The following is a 20,303-nucleotide window of genomic DNA, read 5'->3' as shown; positions in this document are numbered from 1 at the left end:
GTTGGAAGATCTGGAGTGGCCTGGTTGAGAGACCACTGATGGTGACTTAATCAGATGCATCCCTATGCCTAGCTCTTCCCTTTCCCCTTTCCCTTTCCCTTTCCCTTTCCCTTTCCCTTTCCCTTTCCCTTTCCCTTTCCCTTTCCCTTTCCCTTTCCCTTCCCTTTCCCTTCCCTTTCCCTTCCCTTTCCCTTTCCCTTTCCCTTTCCCTTTCCCTTTCCCTTTCCTTTCCCCTTTCCTTCCCCTTCCCCTTTTCCTTTCCCCTTTCCTTCCCCTTTCCTTTCCCCTTTCCCTTTCCCTTTCCCTTTCCCTTTCCCTTTCCCTTTCCCTTCCCCTTCCCCCTTCCCCTTCCCCCTTCCCCCTTCCCCCTTCCCCCTTCCCCTTCCCCTTCCCCCTTCCCCTTCCCCTTCCCTTCCCTTCCCTTCCCCTTTTCCTTTCCCTTTCCCTTTCCCTTTCCCTCTCCCTTTCCCTTTCCCTTTCCCTTTCCCTTTCCCTTTCCCTTTCCCTTCCCTTCCCTTCCCTTCCCCCTTCCTCTTTCCCTTCCCTTCCCTTTCCCTTCCCTTCCCCTTCCCTTTCCCTTCCCTTCCCCTTCCTCTTTCCCTTACCTTCCCTTCCCCTTCCTTTCCCCTTTCCTTTCCCCTTTCCTTTCTACTTTCCTTTGCCCTTTCCTTTCCCTTTTCCTTTCCCCTTTCCTTCCTCTTTTCCTTCCCTTTTCCTTCCCCTTCCCCTTCCCCTTCCTCTTCCCCTTCCCTTCATCTCTGCTGGGTTAAAGAGCTCTCAGTACCTGATGGTTTCTTCCACTGGAAGTTCCTGTGCACAGTAAGGAAATTATCTTTGGAATTTCTTCTTGACAACCTAAAGAGATGAAGCCTCTCACACTCTGTGTTCTGGGATGTTTGTATCCATGGATCTGGGTCACTCCCATGTATCCGAGTGCCCCATTTCCTGATTTATGTCTTGCAGCCCTACCTGGATACTCTCAATAGGTGCAATACCATTCAAGTGAGCCCAGGGGGTGGCTCAGGTACCATCCTGATGCTCCATGCAGGCTCAGGAAGGTCAGGAAGATGCCTGGGATATCACACCCATGGAAAATAGTCCAAGAACCCAAGTGTCTGTACCTGGCTCCTGGAGGAAAACCAGTGAGAAGCAATTGTAGCTTGTGAAACTAAATTTCATTGCCAGCAGCACCTTATTGTCCAACTTGTTGGGTCTTTTCTTTTATGTAGACCATATTAAAAGGGATAATAATTGTGTCTTTTTATTTAGAAAATATAAAATACTGAATTGCACAAAAAGGAGGGAGAGATGAGGAGGGCAGAGGAGTTGTTCTTGGAGCACAATGCTCAGCAAGTTTGGTCTCTCTGCCCTGAGCAGCACTGAATACTTGCTCTGGTGTTAAACTGAATTTATACTGTTAAAAAGCTGGGGAAGAGTTTAAAAAAAAAATATATATATATATATATATTCAAAAGCTCAATCCTCCCAGATCCTGGGTGCTCTTGGGAAGTGCTGAGTCAGCAGAAGTCAGAGCTGCTCAGCACCTCTTGAACCCCTCCTCCTGCTCCTGCTTCCCTCAGGCTCTGCAGTGCTGGCCAGGAAACAGCTCAGGAGATTTCCAATAAACTGAGAGGCATCTCCAAGTGTTCAGCCACAGGGACTGCACTGTGCAGAGTCGTGCCAGGGTAAAATGTTCATTTGTTCTGGGGAGAAAGGGAAAAAATCCTGTGGTAGAGGAGTAGAGAACTCTGACCCTCAGAGGGAGGGAGATGGGGAATGGTGGAGCCCAAGGGGAAGAGCCATGAACATCTCTCTGATGCTGGATGCATCTGGACAAGAGCTGCCTCCTGCTCTGAGTGTGATCCAGGATGTGCATGAGATGGGCTTGATCTTTGCTGTAAGCTGGAATCCTGATCAATAGGAATAATTACCAGATGCAGAAGCAGAGATCAGAGCCTGGCAGTGATGCTGGGGCTCAGGTTTGTGGGTGCTTTAGCAGTCCCAGGACAGCTCTGGGCATGGGGACTGCAGCAGTGTCACTGGTGCCACTTGCAGAAAATCTCTGCTCATCCTGGAAGGGCTGGAGCATCAGGGAGAGCAAGCACTGAAGCAGGAGAATAATTCCCTTTTTAAACCAGGGACTTAAGCAGCTACTGGAGTTTTACAGAGTCCTGCAGTCCTTCAGAAGGCACCTTGTGCCTGTAAACAAGCACCCCCCATCTCTCCAGCACACCATAAAATCCTTCAGTAACGATCATCATGACAACTATAAACCTGTTGTTTCCATTCCCTGGGATTTATGGAGCTGGAGGAAAAGGTGGGGCTGCTGTTTTATTGGGATGATCAAATGTTTGCAGAGGGAAAATACAATCTGCATTCCTCCAAGGCTACTTTTATACCTTGAATCATGAATATATTTCCTTTTCTATTAGCAATTTAACATTTTAAGTAGTGTAAAGTCCTGGTTCTGTGGGAGGGAGTGCAAGAGCCTGTGCACTGGAGCTGTGCCCACAGGAGCTACCTCTGGGTATTGTTTTCCTCTGACAATTTAAGTTTTCATTCCTAATGGGGGTGAAGCCTCCCCAAAGCAGAGATTTCCCTCTGTGGGCAGCTCTGCTCATCACCTCTCCTGCCCTCCTGAGATGCTGACCTGGTGCCTGGGGTGGTGGTGAGCAGGGAGACTCAGGCAGCCACAGCAAGGACTGAGGAAAGGGAACTTTGGTCCAGAGAGAAAAGAGGATGAAGGAGAACAAACCCTTTGTGTGTCTCGTGTGCTGGGTCAGCCAGGCACAGGCAGAGGGGAGATAAATGATGCTTGGGGCTGGTGGGGGTTGGAGCCTTGAATTCTTTGACCATTTCTGTGTTAAATACTTTAAGTGTTTTCTGCTGAGTTAGAAGTCTGCACAGGTACTCTGGAGATGCTGCATTTAATAGTTGCAAATGTGTAATCAAATACAATTAATAGCAGTAATTGGAGTAACCAGCACACTGCTGTCATTGACCTAAGTGTTTCTTACTAATTACAACAACTGGAGTTTAGAAATCCTTCACAGGCCAGGAGGAGCCCTAAATACTGGGAAAAACAAGCTGGCCTCAGTCTGTGACACACATCAGTCTTAACATAGAGCAGCTTTTATTTTATCGTTATGTTTCCTGGCATTTTCTGGGAATGCTAGAGCTGGATGGACATTGGGAAAATGTTCTGGGGTCATAGGAAGGTGTGAACTGGGATGGGAACTCTCTCTGGGAAGAGGGAAGCTGAGGAACAAGGGGTAGAATGTGGGGTTTGGGGTCTGCCCTGGGAGATGATTGAGCAGGGAACCTGCTGTGTCCTGAATGCAGTTTAGAGAGGTTTCCCTTTCAAAAAGTTTGAAATGCTGACAGCTCAGTTGTCACTGCAAGATGCTGAGTGCCCAGGAATTAAATGATCTCGGATTTCTCCTCTGAGGACACTCGGGGAAGTTCCTTCACTTTACATCTTGGGCTTTCATTTACTCCAGCAAAATGAATCTGAAACACTTCCCTGAAAGTTAAATGAGAATTCCTTCTGGAGAGTTTGTATTTATGGCATGAATTGCTGAGCAGAATAAAACCAGACCCAAGGCTTTGTGGTTGTGTTGCAGCTCTGTGACATCCCTGTGCCCTGAGCTGGGATGTGAGCAAGGGGCTGACTTCAGGGCTGTGAATTTTGTGACTGGTGGGAGCCAGGACAGTGTTTGATGCTCAGCACTGTTCAAGTGCATTGCTGGACCAGAGCCAGGGCTCTGATTTTTCCAGCCCTGTTCCTGTGCAGTGTCCTCAGCCCTGCTCACCCAGCCCCCCAGTCCCAGTAAATCACGGGAGAAAATGCTCCTGGGCCAGCAGCACCGTGCAGGCAAAGCAAAGCCCCAACCTCTTGGTGTTTGGGAGAGAAAGAGATATTGTGGGGCTGATCTCCAGCTGCCATTCATCAGGAGAGCTCCACAGCTGGAAATGGAAGGGATGGGACAGAGCCAGAGGAGGATGGATGCCTGCCAAAGATCAGCAGGTGCCCAGCTGAGCAGTGATACCCGAAGCCATCCCTCACCCAGCCTCTCTGTGCAGCACTTGCCAGTTCCCTCAGGAGACAAAAAAAACCCCAAAAAAACCCCAAAGCCATCAGTCCTTTCAGGGAGGAAAGCCTAAGGAGAGAGCAGCTGATGGAGGGAGGTCTGGGAGGCAGAGCAGTGAGCAGCAGGACTCAGGTTGTTGACTTTGCAGGGAAATCAAGGGAGCAGTGAAAGGTCTGGGCAGTCGGTTGCCTAAAGCCACCACAAACGAGTGTCTCACCCTGGTAGGGCTCATCAGCACAACTCAAATGTCATCTCATCCTGCCAAGAAAGAGAGAGAAAAAGGAGACTGTCCTAGCTGGAAAATAAATAATGAGAGTGCTGCAAGGAGAGAGAGAGCAGAGAGCAGTCCTGGGAAGGATGTCTCTGATCTCCCTTCCTCCTCCCCCACTTTTTCTCCAGTGGTGTTAATCTGGGGTTATAGAAAGTGGTAGTTTTGCAGCATCACTACTCCTCTTCTGTGCCAGGCACTGTGTAAATGCCTGGGAGTGGGAAGCAGAGCTCCCAGAGCACCAAAGGGTTGGTGCACACCACTGAGCACTGATCTGGGAAGATTTTTAGGAGATGAAAGTTCAGTTTCCAAGTTGAACATGTTCTCCTCTGTGTGATCTCTGGGCTGGTCTCTTTAAGCCCTTTTTTGTGCCTTAGTTCTCCAGGATTAAAGCACCTTAGGGGGGGGTTGGGTACAGCTGCTCCTCCAGAAGGGTGATGGGGCAGGCAGCCTAAAAATCCAGGGAGATGTCTGAGACTCCTCCATCCCTGTGTGCTGCATTCAGCACAACCAGAGACCATCTCTCTGCTGGCACTGCCTTCTTGCACAGAGCTATCATCATCAGGTTGTACCCCAGTGCCATCCCTCTCCATCCAGGTTTGCTCCAGCCTTGGGTTAACCTCCAGGTCCAGCTCCCAGATGGATGTGCAGGGCATGCTCTCTGCTCCCTTTAGACACAAAACCAGGATGTTTTTTCTCCTATTTCCAGTGCATTTCAGGCTGAGGCTGAAGTGCAGGCTTAAAGGACCATGCACAGAGGACAGCAGGTCGAGGCATAGGGCCCCTTCTCTCTTCCAGCCCAGGGCTTTGTTAAGTCCCCTTCAGATCCCTGCCCACAGCTGACTGATGGCTCTGCCTGCCCCAGGAATATCTACTGCACTGCCTTCAAGTGAATTTCTCTCACAAGCAGAACTAATAAAAGGACTCAAAATTGCCAGATTCCACTTGACAAATGGCTCAAAGGAGGACACCTTCTAAACATTTTTAGCATGTCCAGTGATTGATCAGGGCAGGCTGGGAAGCAGCTGACCTGTTGAGGTTTTTTCAGGGGAGGAATGATGGAAGGATGATAATGCTCCTTTCTTCTTGATCACTGTAATTTTTGCTTTTCCTGCAGATAATGTATCCAAGTGTCCAGAAATCACCACCTGTGTTTTGGAACTGGCACAGCAATACATTTACATCCCTGCATATTAACTGTGTGTGTCTGTCAGGTCCCTGGTGGCACAGCAGCACAGAGCTCTGGTCAGTGCTGTGGATGTGTAGGGAGGGACAGTCTTACCCCAGGCTGCTCTTTGGTCCCAAATGAAGGTGACACAGCAGCCAGGCAGCAGTCACTCCCCTGTTCCAGCAAGGGGCTGGCTGCAGCCAGGCATTTACTCTTCATTTAACCCACGTCAGTCCCTCCTGCAAAAGCTCTGAGAGCCCAAAGATGGATGAATTCCTGCTCAGCTGGAGCTCTGCCTGCTTGGCAGGCTCTGGGCAAAGCTGGCAGGAGCTGAGGGGACAGGGGACAGATCCTTCATTCCATCCTTTTAAGAAGGTCCTGATTTCTCTCACAATAAAGCCCAGGAGGGCAATGCAGGTACTGAGTGCTTTGAAATCCTGGGGAGTTGTTGCATCTCTGGGTGATCCCTGCTCCTGTCTCAGCCAGACAAGTTGAGGCACAGATAGAGACTTGGGATCTGCTCTAACTGCTCTGGATTTCTCTCATCAAACACACTTTCAAGCCACAGTGACAGTTGTTTTCTCTTTATCTAAATTTAAAATTAATTAATTAATGAGAAGGAGACACAGTGTGACCACGTCAGGAAACCTGTCCTTTTCTTGCTGATGATTTCAGACACTTTATCTCCCTGGGGATCACAGCAAACCAAGCATGTGCTAACTGAGCCCAGGCTGTCAGGTGGGGGAATCGATGGCTTTTCCTTGAGTTGTTTGTGCAGGTGAATGCTCTCTTGTTTAATTGATGTCCTATTTATTGTTGAAGTGTTGCCCTTTTCTTTCTTTTTTTTTTTTTTCTCTCTTCTCTCTCTCACTTCTTTGTCCAGGAAGCAAGATCTGGTTCAGTGAGTGGTCACAAGAGATTAGCAAACAAGCTGAGAACAGTTCCTCTGGAACAGGTTTGGAATCAGGCAGCTCTTCCTCACCCCCCTCTCCTCTCCCTTTCTTGCCCTGAATCCATGATGAAACCTGGGGGAGACTTTCTGGGGATGGATGTTCCCAGAGAGCAGCGTGGTGCCTGGCTTGTCACAGTCTGCAGGAGATAAAAGCAATTCCATGTTACACTCTGAAACCTGTGTTCATTTTATGAGTTACTCCTGTAGGTATCACTCTGGGAGCTGATCCAGCAAAGAGAAGGAGAAGGGACACACAGGAGATGGCCAGAAAAAAAAAAAAAGACCAAATCCTGTCTGCAAGTTGGATGCTTGAGGGTATTTTTGCAAACTCTTGCAGGTGGGATGGTGCTCAGGGAGGGCAGAGCAGGCACTGGAGCCCTGTGCCTGGCACAAAGCCCCTCTCAGCTTCTCTGGTTCTGCCTGTGACTCTCTGAAGCTCAGAGATGTGGAATCAGGGCAGCAGCAGAAGCATGTTCCCCATATCCAGCTGTTCTGCATCCTTGCCAAACCCTTCAGTGAAGGTGAGATGTAACTGGAGTTATTTCAGCCTTCTGCAGGCTGGGAGCAGCTGAGCTGTGAGCTGCCTCCTTCCATGCTCTGCAGGCCCTGAGACTCTGAGGTTTTGGGTCCACCCAGAGTGTCTGGAAAATAGAAAAGGGCATCAACAGGTGGAAAAAAAACCCCAAAAACCAACGATGGAAACCTCTGTTCCCAGAGGGGAAGGTGGGGGTGCCAAGGGGGGGGCAGTTGTTAAGAGCTCTGTGGTTTGTACCTCCAGAAGAGGCATTTATTGACCCACTGCAGGGCCAGGATTGGGTTGGGGCCACCCTGGCAGAGGGTGCTCCAGTTCTGGGTCATTTCAGAGCAAGATGTCAGCATCTCCCAGCTCAGCTGATCCACCTGTAGGTCCTGACTGAGAGTAGCACCAATTAATATTGATGCATCTTCATTAAGGGGAAGGACTCTGCCCTCTCCTGCAGCCTCCTCTGAGCAGAAGGATGCTCCCAGGAATTCTGTGCTGACCACAAGGCACTCCCAGGGGTTCCTGGTGGAACTGGTGCTGTCACCAGTTGCTTGATGACTGCCTGGAGCAGCTGACTTGGGTGTTAAAATTTCTTCATTAAAATAAATGAGTTTAGCTCAGGGGTCTGTGCCTAGAGAAGGAAACCACAGCTCTTCCTCTCTCAGTTTTTAGTTCTCAGGAGAACCTCCCTCACCCCTTGCTGAGCCCTCAGAGTCACCCAGGAGCCACCTCTGGCTCTGGGGACCTGGTTTGACTTCTCATTTACCCCTGAGAAAACATTTTTGATGCATTTACTTGCTGTTGCTGTGAAGCAAATAATGTAAAGAGATCCCCTGGCTGCTCCCAGCAGTTGGGCACTGAAGCACAAGCAAATTTTCTCTTTTTAGATTTTTCTTTTGCACAATTAGGCTTAAGAATATTCTGAATCAGTTGAACTAAACTGAAAGAAATACATCCAGCTGGGCTTTGGCATCAGCTGAGAGCTGTCTGAGCTGGGGGAAATGTTCAGCTCCTCTGCTGGGAAGGGCTGGGGAGGTTCCTGTGCACAGAGGGGCTGATGCTGGGGGAAGAGCCCTGTTCTTGGGGGATGTCTGGAGCTGAGGTTCTGTGTGCTCTGGGAATTGTGTGAAGAATTTCATATAGCTTGAGAAGGGTTAAAAATAAATAAATAAAAAGGCACTTTGAGTCTGCTGAGGAGCCCAGGACCTCCTGGTGCTCTGGCATGGCTGAGGTCCCTGCTGGGCTTTGGGGAAGGTGGGAGTGGGAAGGGAGAGCTGAGCTTCTGGGAAAGCTGAGCAGGGAGATGGATGTCCTTCCTTTCATCTGGTGGAAAGAAAAAGGGAAGAGATGAAGAACTGAAAAAACATCCAAGTCTCTTGGGCCAAAAAATGCCAGGGATGTTGTCCTGCTTCTGTCAGGTGGAATGGAGAATGGGCAGCCCCTCAGGTGGTGTTGGCATCTCTGCCATGAGCATCAACCCCACCTTGTGCCCTGAACAGACCCCAGCTGGCACCTGAGACTCTTCTGTGCCATCCCCATGGGGTGAGCTGTGACCAGGGGGTGGGGAGGTGACTCAGTCCCTGGGGCTGCTTTCAGAATGCCATCAGCACTTCTTGAAGATGCCACAGGCTCTAATAGCAAGGGATTAATTACCCTTCCCGTGGCTGCTTGGCAGTTTCCCCTTACTGCTGGAGCAGGTTAGCACATCATTAGTCAGAGGGCAGGAAAATGATGTCCTTGTCCTCCCTCTGCCCCCCAGCTGCCAAGCTCTGCTCATTAGGTGGCTGTGCTGGGTGGCAGAGCAGGGATTGCTGTGTTCTCCTCCCCAGGAGATGGAGGTTGAGCTCTGCAGGTCACCAGTGCTCTGCTCTAACAAGTGTAATTGGAGGGATTGACTCCATTATCCGATTTGATTACAGGAGAGCTGCTGGGTAAACAAGGAAAAGGAAAGGCCTGGGTGAAACCACACAGCTCAAGTGGCTCTCTGGAGCTGATCTTAGCAACCTTGTTTGTGTAGAGGTGCTTGGCAGAGCCTCTTGGGCACAGCTCTTGGAGGTCTCTTACTCACTGCAAGTGATTCAGGCAGCTCTGTTGCCAGGAACATCCCTGCCAGGTTTTGTGTCCTCTTCTGGGCAAATCAGGAGTTCTCAAGAGGTTTCCAGCCACCTCTTCCACCCAGCAAAAGTTCTGTCTGGGACTTCCCCTGAAGAATTTGCTGTGATTTCTCAGGCACTTCCAACCCAAATGGCCCAGGAGGTGGCTGCTCCTCGGGGATCTCATGGGTGTAGGACAGATCCTGCTGCTCCCCATCTGATGGGAATTAATGGTGGTTGTGCTGGAAGAGGATGTGCTAAGGGCTGCCTGACATCCTCCTGCATTGATTAGAGCTTAAGTTTGGAGAAATTACAATCAAACTGAACTTTATTGAAAAGTTGGAGCCAGGAATGATGTTTTGGCCAATGGGAGCTGCTGGTGCTCAGCTGCTGCACCCACAAGAGCCCCAATACTGCAGTGCCCAGCAGGGTGAAGCTGGAGCCCCACGCTGGGAACCTGGCACCCAGAGCCCCATTGACCTCAGATCACTGGTGAGTGATTTATCTTTGATGTACCAAATGGTTTGGCTCAGCTCTGGGACTTGGTGGGGTCAGGAAAATGTCCTCCTGTGGCTTTGGGTTTGGGGTGAGGACCTGGAGGTGTTCAGCCTGCAGAGCCATCCTGTCCCTGTCCCTGTCCCCAAGCAGAGCCTCATCTCCACAGGAGATGCTGTGGAAGGGGAAGCAGCAGCATCCTCCAGAGTCCTCCCCCAGGGTGTTTAGGCATTGGCAGCTGTCTCAGGACTTGCATTTTATTTAAGCAGAGTGTGACCCTTTAAAACAAGAGCCCCAGCACTGCTTGCTCCTTGCCCTGGAGCCCTGAGGGCAAAGATCCTGCCCCCCCGATGCACCCCAGGGCTGGGTCCATCCTCTGTAGGGAGCAGAGCAGGGCTGAGCCCCTCACCTCCACATCAGCCCCAGCCCCATTTCAGCCCTGCAGAGCTGCCCCCAGCCTGGTTACCTATTGCCTAACAAGTGTAAATCAAGAGCCACCTTCCCATTATCTCATAGAAGGATTATTGATCCACGCTCCCGTTCTGAATGTTCCAGTAGGAGAAACTATATTTGTATGTGCTATAAAAAAAACCTGAAGCATGTTTTTATGGTTCAATTAGGTTGTACTTGGAGGGTGGTTGCAAGGTTTTTCTTATAGAAGCAGCTGGGGCCAAAGTGTGACACAGAGAGAGGCAGCTGTGGTCCACTGGTTCTGCTGCTGGTTCTGCTGAGGGTCACTGGGTCGGGCAGCAAAGTGGGCACCAGAATCATCCCTCCTTTTCCTCTTAGGATGCTGTGCAGGGAAGGCCAGGGCTTAGTTTTTAACTCAGTGCCTTCTGTAAAGAGCAATGGTTTCTCAAAATGCCAAATATCTCTGAAAGCAGAAGGGTGCTGCCCTCTCCCCCCCTTCACTGGGGTTCTGAAAGATGGGAGCAGGAAGGGGATTTGGGCTTCTTGAAGACAAGGTAGGAGTATAAGGAGCCTTAGGCACCTCCCTGATGAAACAACATCCTGCAGGAGAGTGAATACAAAGTGGAGTTTCTGAATCTCCCCAGTTCAGCCCAGTGTCCTTTGGTAACTGCCAAATGCAAATGCAAGATGTTCCTATTTCCCTTTGATATGGAACATGGGACTATTATAGAAACTTAAAACCCATTTCAGACTCTTCTCAGCACTTTCTTTTGAAAGCAGCCCAGTTCAGCTGTCAGTCCTTAGCTCCACTTTTAATTAAAATAGGTTTGTAGCCTTCACTGACAAGCAAACATCTCCAGTAAGTTACAAACTCTTCAGCAATCCTTCTCGGGTTTAAGAAGGATGCCAAATAAAATGTCACTTGCCACATCTCTTGCAGAGCTCTCTGTATTTAAGAATAAATGCATAAGTAAAGTTGTCACCTTGGAAGTTTATGATGAGCTTTTTCTGGGACAGAAAACTTAGATTAGACATAAAACAGTTGTCTGTGGATTTTATGCAGTCCCAAAAATCCTCATGGCCTTAATTCTTTTTGTTCCATTATTCCCTCTCACACAGAGCCCTGAAAGCCTTGGGGTCAGGAGGCAGAGCCCTTCTCACCCTGGTTTGGGGTTTGTTTCAAGGGGTTTCAGCTGTCAGGGGTTAGAGCTGTTAGTTATAGGCTGTTAGGAATCAAGAAGCTATTTATGAGCCATTTACTTACCTAGCCCTAAAAATAGCTGGAGCTGTGTGAGAAAATAGGTCTGTGATTGAAATCAAACCCTAGACATGATGTCATGGGAGAGGGGGGGAACCAGGAGAGATGCAGTCAGTTCTTCTATAATTGGACCTGTTGTGCCCAGGGATGGGGCAAGGGTAGGGGATGTGCTGTGGTTTCTGAGGGCATCAACCTGCCCTGGCAACACCCTGGGATTTCCTGGGCATCTTCAAAGCATTAGGAGGGGCACTGGGCCTCCTTACCCAGAAAAAAAGCTGCTGAGTAACTTCTCCTGTGGTTGTGAGTGCTGGAAACAGCTGTCTGCAGCACAGCCCCTTGGCTCCTTGGCTTCCATCTGCTGTTTTATTGCTCTTGCTCCATGTTTGAAATGTTTAACTTTTTCTTTTTAACTCACAAGATGGCATTCTCCCCATGTCACCTCCCTGGCACCTCTTGGGGTCCTTTTGGGCTGATGCCCACACAGCACCTGGGCTGGGTGGCCATAAATAAACTTTCTCCTTACTGTGTGTGTGCTGGGGAGGTGCAGGGAGAGGAGCAGAGGGGTCCAAGCTCCCCCATGCTGGGGGCAGCCAATAAATGAGGCCACGTGTAAAGCCACCAGCTCTGCCTCTGGGCTGGGGGGTTTGCCCAGTGACACACAGGCAGCTTTCTGGCCTTTTCTCAGTGTGGGTTGAGGAGCACAACTGTGCTTTTGCCACGCTGCAATTAAATAAATCCTCAGCTACCAATAAAGTTTAAACCCTCTAAAATGCAGCTGCTCTGTCCTGCTGAGGTTAAAAAGAAATGGGTTTGGAGAAACGGGGCCAGGTGTGTGTTTGTGCCAGAATGGCTGAGGAATGATTGCTGGAAAGGCTGCTGAAATATTTTGGCAGATGTTCCCCTTGGTCTAGGGGATATTGCTGCAGGGAACGAGTGGCTCTGAACAGGGTAATGCAGAGCAACCCAGGCTGAGGGCTGCAGGGGCTTTGCAGGGTGGAAGGGGAGGCTGGTGTGTCCATCCCTGGTGCAGGGGGACAGAGCATCCCCTGCACAGAGCTCTGGTACTCACCCTCTGCCCTGGGCCCCAAGGACCAGCCTGGCCCAGATGCTTTTCCAGCCCTAAAGTCAGTGCAAGCAGGGTGCTAGATGCTGACCCAGCCTGCTTTATACTCTGGGTTTCTTTTAAAATACATTTAAAATCAAGGGAGCTCAACACCCCAGTGACTGAGGAGAGGGAGAGGGAGTGGAGCCTGAGCTCAGCTTCAGTGGATTTGTCACTTGTGACCATTTCTCAAGTTAGAATCAGTGATTATTATTTTCTGTACAGTTCTTTCTCTTTGAAGTGTAATAGATTGCCTCAAGCACCTGCTTTCCCAGGGATCCAGGGTTCCCCTCCCATGCCCTGAGCTGCTGGGGTGCTGGGAGCCAGGAGGGGCTGGGGATGCTTAAAGCTGGAGCTGCAGGGGGGGGCACAGGGGCTGATTTCACAGAGTTTTTAGTTTAAGCTTTTCTCCTCATGGCAGTCCTGTTTTCCTTGCAGCATTTCATGACCCACCAGAAGGACCCCAGTTCTTTGGGGCTGGGTTACTCTAAAACCTGCTGCTGCTAATGCCACACCAGCTCCTTTTAAGCCACCTATTCCAGTACAGAATAAATAATAATTCTGTAATAAAATAAATAAATTCTGCAATAAATAAATACATTCTTTCTGTGTGAAACTGCAGATTTTGGCCCTGAAGGTGCTATTTTAATAATGCCTGAAAGGCTGCAGAAAGCTTTGTTGGCAGGGACTAAAAGTGGGATGAATTTCTGGGCATTTGGGCTGAAAAAAAAATCCAGCTGCACAATTCTGCTTCCTCTTGGCTTTGCAAAGTCAGTGCCAGGCAGAGTGATGGATCTGGGGAGAGAGCTTTGACACCAGGTATCACTTACCCCCTCTGGATAATAGATGGCTGGGAGACCTGGTTCAGTTGTTAGCTCTGCTCTGAAGTCACAAACCATCTGTGATTTGAGATAGAAATGGGAGTAGCAGCGTTTTGTTTTATCTGCTCTACAAAATGGGAGCTGGAGATTGATTAATTCTTGTGATATGATCAAAGGAGCTGATGAAATGTGCTGTGTGCAGGCAGAGAGAGGTGATTAGAAATGGGATGGTTGTCTGGGGGTGACAGGGTGGCTGTGGCTGTGCTGTGTGAGAGTGTGGAGCAGAGAAAGGTGTGGGGACAAAAGACAAAATTAAAAAAAAAAAAACCAACCAAAAAAACCCCAAAAAAAAAAACCCCAACAAAACAAAACAAACCCAACACTAAAATTACTACTATCAGGGTGAGGCAAATCCAAACTCTTCAGCCACAAAGAAATGAAGCCCATGACTAGAGACTGCTTAAAGAAATAAAAAGAATACTGTGCTGCATGAGAAGAATGCTGTGGCTGTGATAGTTCTGGGACTAAATGGGTGACTTGAGATCTCTTCATAAACATTTGTCTGCAATTACTCAGTTCTGTGATAGTTTTCCAACCATTTTTAGATTCTAAAAGAGAAATGCTGAGAATCACCTCTGATTTTCACAACTGGATCTGGAAACTAATTAGTAAAACAGAATGTACCATATGCTGCTCTAGTATGTGCTCCTGCTGTAACTATTTATATTTTAAGTTGCTTTTCTTTACTTTGTGAAATTGCTATTGCTTCTAAAATGGCTTGTTTCTAACCTGGTGTTGTTTTATTGTGCAGTCATATTCCACTCCTTACGTATCTGCATCTCTTCTTGGCATAGAGATTACCTGAGAGGAAGGAAACATAAACCAGAATTTAATCCTTCTCATTCTTTCTGCACAAATGTGTCTGCTTTATATTCCTGGGACAACTACTGTTTCCAAGATAGCAGAGCTTGCAGGCAAGAAGCAAGGAGCTCTTCACCTTACAGACCAGGGAGATTCCTTCCCCATATGGAGAGAACAGAAAAAAGGGAGCCTGACATTTGGTCAGTTTTGCCACTTCAGAGCAGGACAGGGCTGATGTTTTTGCCATTTTAAGGAGTGTTTTCCAGCTCAGGGACTGGCAGAGCTCAGTAAAGCTCCATGGTTTATATTTCCCCTAATATTCAACTTAATTTTTCCATTACTCATTTTAATATTATTATTCCTGTTTATACTCTAAACAACTCCTTTTCCCTGCTGTTTCATGTCCTCATTGCATCTGCTTTCTGGAAGAAGGACTCTTACTTGACAGCAAAACACTACCCTTAAAATAAACTTGGCAAAGGAAACTTTTCAGTCCTGATTTGCATCTGCAGGGTGGGTGATGCTTCCCTGAGCTGCAGCTCCCAGCTGCTGTGAGTTTTGCTTTCCAGGCCATTGGGAAGGAATCACACCACAGAGGATAAGCTGAAGCTGCTGCTCCAAGTGCTTCCCTTCTGCTATGGAAGTGCCAGCTCCCCCAGAGGTGGGATAACTCAGAGTGGGATAACTGGGATAACCCCCAGAACTGATAACTCAGGATGGCCATGTCACAAATGACAAGCTGAAGCACAGCCAGGCATTTGGATCTGCACCTTGCTGCTTTCTCCTGGCTTCCAGAAGGATGGAAGTAATGAGAAAGATGGTTGTAAAGTAGCTTAAAATGTGTCCTTGTGATGGATGCTGCTGCCACTCCCAGGTGCCAAGAATCCCCAGGTTCCCTTCAAGCTCATGAGATTCCAGTTCCCAAAAAGGATTCTGCTTGCCAAATACTACATCTCAGGAGAGAGGAGCAAGATTCTGCCTCTGCATGAGCCCTGTCAGGTCCTGCCCTGCTTTTATCCTGCCCTTTGAGATCTCCTGTGCTGGTGGCAGGAAAGTCATCATCAAGGAGCTGTTCCCTTGCCTTGGCTTTGTGGATATAAATACTGACTCCTTGTTCCATTTTTCATCCGTTACCTCTCGTCCTGTCCCATTCAAAGGAACAAAAGGAGTTTTGAGCTTTCTGAGCCTGGGATTTCAGAGGTTTTGCTGGGTGGTGGCATTGCTGGTTTTTCCTTCCCCTCCCTTTGCATCAGAAGCATCATTTCCTTCCACCTGCAGACATGAAGGGAGCAGGGGAAGAACCCAAACGATGCTGAAAGCTGGAGGAGGTTTGACCTGCATGTGTGAGGCAGTAATTGAAGTGATTTTATTGTTGGGGCTGTCTGATGCTCATCCCAAACCAGCAATAAGCTCTTGCTGCTGAGCATCCCTCCTTAGCTGCAGTGCTGGGTTTTGTGGCTGCCTGCCTGCTTCATTCCTCTCTCCCCCTGCCTCTCCAGCTGGCTTTCATTTCCATTTGGAATATATATGGGACGAGAGGCCCCTGTGACTCCGGGGAGCAGGCAGGATTTATGGGCAGCAGACAGTATTTAGTACAGATGTGAGCAGCAGCCACCAGTTGCCACCAAAACCACTGGAGATATACATCATGGGGGAGAGTTGTCAGCAATTAATTTTCAGAGGGCTAAACTTCACCCATTTTTTTTAATAGGAGAGGAGTCTGAGGGACCACAGAGAGAATAAATCATTTGTGCTCATGGGAGGGTTTTTTAGCTCCTTTCCAGAGCAAGTGTTACGACTTTTTCCCCTTTGCAACAGGGGAACCGTTGCATTTTTAACAACTGCAACAAATATTCTTCAATAAGCAAGCTTTAACACAACCAAAAAATATTTAAACTGGCTTTTCTTTGTGAGATCCCATGAATCTTCCCCCAGAAGAAGTAACCAAATGCTTGGATAAAGCTGTGGTTGATCTTGCAGGCGATGCTTGGGTGACAGAGAGAAGAATTCTTTTCCTTTTTTCCCCTAACCTGTAACTGGTGGATTTGGGGAACTGGGACTCTTACAAAACTGGCTTGTGGGTTGGTGGTTTTCTGGGGGAGGGGAAGGGGATGTCATCCCTTTGCCTCTTGGTTTGTCTGCTCTCTTCACTGTTGAGGTGGACACAGTGTAATTGCAGGACTGATTTATTGGTGGTTCGTGGTTGTAGCTGAATCAATAATGTTTTAATGAGCCCGTGTTAGGGAAGGATATATTATATTCTTTCTGCAGAACCTCCATTCATCAAAGCATTTCAGCATTTTGCTTACAGTTAAGCATATATTTAAGCCCTGTGCTTCTATGTGCTGCTTAATGGCATGGAAGTGGCTAACACCAGATCTGTGCTGCCAAGATCCTCAGTCTGGGGGCTTTTACTGCCAGGCAGGTTTTTCATTGCCATTAAAGGTGACAATTATCTTCCCATAGTTAACAAAAACTTTCTGATAATTAAAGAAATGCAGAAATTTCCGTGTGTCCAGGCTGGTGGTGACAGTTCCCACCAGTTCTCCCAACTTTGCCTTTTTCTTCTGATGTAGGGGGGGGTAAAAGCTGCTGAAAAGGAGCAGCAAACCTTTTCATAGAATCCTAGAATGGGCTGGGTTGGAAGGGACCTCAGAGATCATCGAGTCCAACCCTTGAACCACCGTTGCAGTTCCCAGCCCATGGCACTCAGTGCCACATCCAGGCTCTTTGGAAAGATCTCCAGACACGGAGAATCCACTACTTCCCTGGGCAGCCCATTCCAATGCCTGATCACCCTCTCCAGAAAGAAATTCTTTCTCATCTCCAACCTAAACCTCCCCTGGCACAACTTGAGACCTTTTGTGCCCTCTTGTCTTGCTGAGAGTTGCCTGGGAAAAGAGCCCAACCCCCCCTGGCTCCAACCTCCTTTCAGGGAGTTGGAGAGAGTGATGAGGTCTCCCCTGAGCCTCCTCTTCTCCAGCCTCAACACCCCCAGCTCCCTCAGCCCTTCCTCACAGGATCTCTGCTGGATCCCTTCACAGCCTCCTTGCTCTTCTCTGGACCTGCTCCAGCACCTCAATCTCCTTCCTGAGCTGAGGGGCCCAGAACTGGACACAGGACTCGAGGTGTGGCCTCCCCAGAGCTGAGCACAGGGGCAGAATCCCTTCCCTGGACCTGCTGGCCACGCTGTTCCTGAGCCAGCCCAGGATGCCATTGGCCTTCTTGGCCACCTGGGCACACTGCTGGCTCCTCTTCAGCTTCCTGGCAATCCAGACTCCCAGGTCCCTTTCTGCCACTTTGTGCCCAGCCTGGAGCTCCCCATGGGGTTGTTGTGGCCAAAGTGCAGGACCCGGCACTTGGAATGTTGAACCTCATCCCCTTGGGATCATCCCAACTCTCCAGTCTGTCCAGGTCCCTCTGCAGAGTCCTCCTGCCTTCCAGCTGATCCACACTCCCCCCAGCTTGGTGTCATCTGTGAATTTGCTGATGATGGACTCAATCCCCTCATCTAAATCATCAATGAAGATATTGAACAGAACTGGGCCCAACACTGATCCCTGGGGGACACCACTAGTGACCACTCTGCCATCAGCAGAGCTGCTTCCCCTTCCCTCAGGTGAGGCAGGGGTCTGGAGAGCTCAGGAGATAAAGAACTCGAGCAGAGTCATTGCAGAAAAATTCCCCTCTGTCAGAGTTCTCTTTATTACCCTTTCCTCTGTGGCCATGATGGGATTAGTGATATTTCCATTTGTCTGCTTTATGTATTTTGTTTTCCCTTCTTCTGAAAAATTATTACAGAATGAAAAGTTTGTCAGGCTTTGGAGTTCAACAAGACTCTCCCTGGAATTAATTTCACACTGTGGAGCCTGAGCAGGCATCTAGAAAAATGGTATTTGATTAAAGTTTTGTTTTAATATAAGGCTATTTTAGCTTGTTGGCGGGTGTAGGACACAGAGCTGTGTGGGAAAGGCAGTGGTTTTATTTGTCAAGTGGCTGAAGCCTTAAAAACCAACGCAGCAGTAATAGAGAGGAAAGCTGAGCTGATGGAAGTTTTGCTACAGCTGGTTCCTTTCTGAGCATTCGGAATTCCACAGCGAAGGAGAAAAGCAACAGGAACCAGGACATTGTCCTTGGACAAAGCACAAGTCAGAGGAGCTGAGCTGTGGCAGAGCTTGGGGCCCAGCAGAGCCAGATTCAAAGGGGTCTGGCATGAAATGGCTCTCCTGATTTTCTGATCCTTGCTGGAGAGTCTCTCCAGGCCCTGATCTAATTGGAGGGGTTTGTTCTGACACCTGCTGCAATCACAGCTAAATACTTTCCCTGTCAAATCAATGCCAGTGATGAAGCCTCTGCTCTGCTCTGCTCTCTCACACTGCTTTCCACATGTTGGGAGGGACCCCCCTGCTCTCTCACCCCTGCAGCCACCTCCGAGTGGTTTTTTAGCCCCAAAACCTGTGGTTGGTCCCTGCTCTGCCCTTTATCCTTCCTCTTCTCCTGCTCACTGGTCTCACCCATCATCAGATCGAGGTGACCAGGACATCCTCTGGCTCAGCACCAGGAGGAGGGATCCCCCCAGGTCCTGCTGCTGCTGGCAGCTCCCAGACACCTTTCTGGATGCCCAACACCCTGAGGGATGCTGGATCCTCTTCCTTGGGGCTGTGCAGGTCCCCTGCAAGCAAAGGTCAATAATTTTCCCTCCCATCATGCTAGGGAACCCACGTGTTGTTCTTTTAAAGAAGGAAATTGCTCCTTTTGGGAGCTGCTGAGCAGTACAGGGCAGAGGCAGGAGGGGAAGATTTGCTGCAAAGCCTCAGTGCCAAAAGTGGCACCTGGACCCCGTGCTTTTTATAAGCATCTTGTCCAAAAGCATTCAGGACCCATCAGCTTTTTCGGGCAGTCAAAGCAGAGGATCAGCAACCCCATGGGACTGCAGAGCACATCCCAGGTCTTGTCTGTGTGGGATCCTTTGCCTTCGGTTGCACAAAATAATTGAAGCAACCCAAAATAGCATGGATGTGTGTTGTCAGTGTGGCTCAGCAAGGAGCAAAACCCAGGCCCCTTTCTGTGGAAAATCAGGTCTGTTGTGCCCAGGCAGGTTTGGGGGGGTCTGTTCCAAGGGAAGGAGTTGTCTTCCTTTCTGTAGGAGCTGAATGATGCTTTGAGATCCTGCAGCTGAGGCTCACAGAGTCATCTGCCATCACTGCTTGTCATTACCCACCTGGTAAAGTGGGAGAATTACTCTGGAATAGGGAGCTCTTTCTTCTAATCAGCTGGGAAGACCCCACAGAAGAGCTGTGAGGTCTGGGTGTGGGATTATAGGGCTTCACAATTTACAGGATTGTGGCAGAGTTTAATGGAGCCAATACTTGTAAATGAGGATATTTTTAATTCGTGGAGGTAAAACTCCCCAGGGAAAGTGCATTGGCTGTCGTGAGGCTTAGAGGTAATTATAATCTCCTTTTTTTGACACTGCACTGTTGGGAGTGAATGTCAGCATTTCCATTTGAGGGTTTATTTGATTATTTTTCTCATTTTGCAAAACATTATTGCATTAACCCACCACTCCTGACTCCTTACCCTCCCATAGCATTTATGCATGAGAGGTTCTGTGCTCTGAAAGGAACATCAGACTGAAGAATGCTCCACAGTGATGGAAAGGCTTCTGTTTATCCTGTGGGTTTGGAATAAGAGCTTTTTTTTGGCCTTAGAAGCAAATGCAACCCAGTTTGGATCCAAAATGTAATCTGAGGCTTCATCTACACGTTTTGGGTCTTTGCTGAGGTCTGAAAATGCTCGACTGGGCTTCTGGGGGTTACTTGATTGGTTTCTGTAGGAGTTGCTTTTACAACTGGCAGGAAGGGAAGGTTCACCTCTCTCTGATTCCCCTGCCCACCTCTGGTTGTTACTGGGATCCCGGTGAGCAGGGGAAGCAATGAACTTCTCTGGTACCCAGGGTCTGCATTGCAATTTATTTATTTTTTTACTCTTTTTGGCATTATACGTCACGTTGGCATAAAAAGTCAGGGGAAGAAGATTCTTCCTGCTAGCAAGCAATTCATCTCAGACCTTATGAAATTAATTACTTTCTATCCCATAACTGAAACTTGTAACTCAGGGTAATTGGCAGGAGGGGTCCCACAGTGGAAATCATGGGGATTGTTATTCTTTCCTCTAGTACTCCACTGTGGGAATGCTGGGAAAACAGCCTCCTGTTCTGGTGCTTATTGGCAAACGCCTGAATAAATCAGGCCAGCTTG

The sequence above is a fragment of the Calypte anna genome, chromosome 23, assembly GCF_003957555.1.
Source record: "Calypte anna isolate BGI_N300 chromosome 23, bCalAnn1_v1.p, whole genome shotgun sequence".
In the NCBI taxonomy this organism is placed as follows: domain Eukaryota; kingdom Metazoa; phylum Chordata; class Aves; order Apodiformes; family Trochilidae; genus Calypte; species Calypte anna.
The sequence above is the reverse complement of the archived record's forward strand: the minus strand, read 5'-3'. Positions refer to the sequence as shown.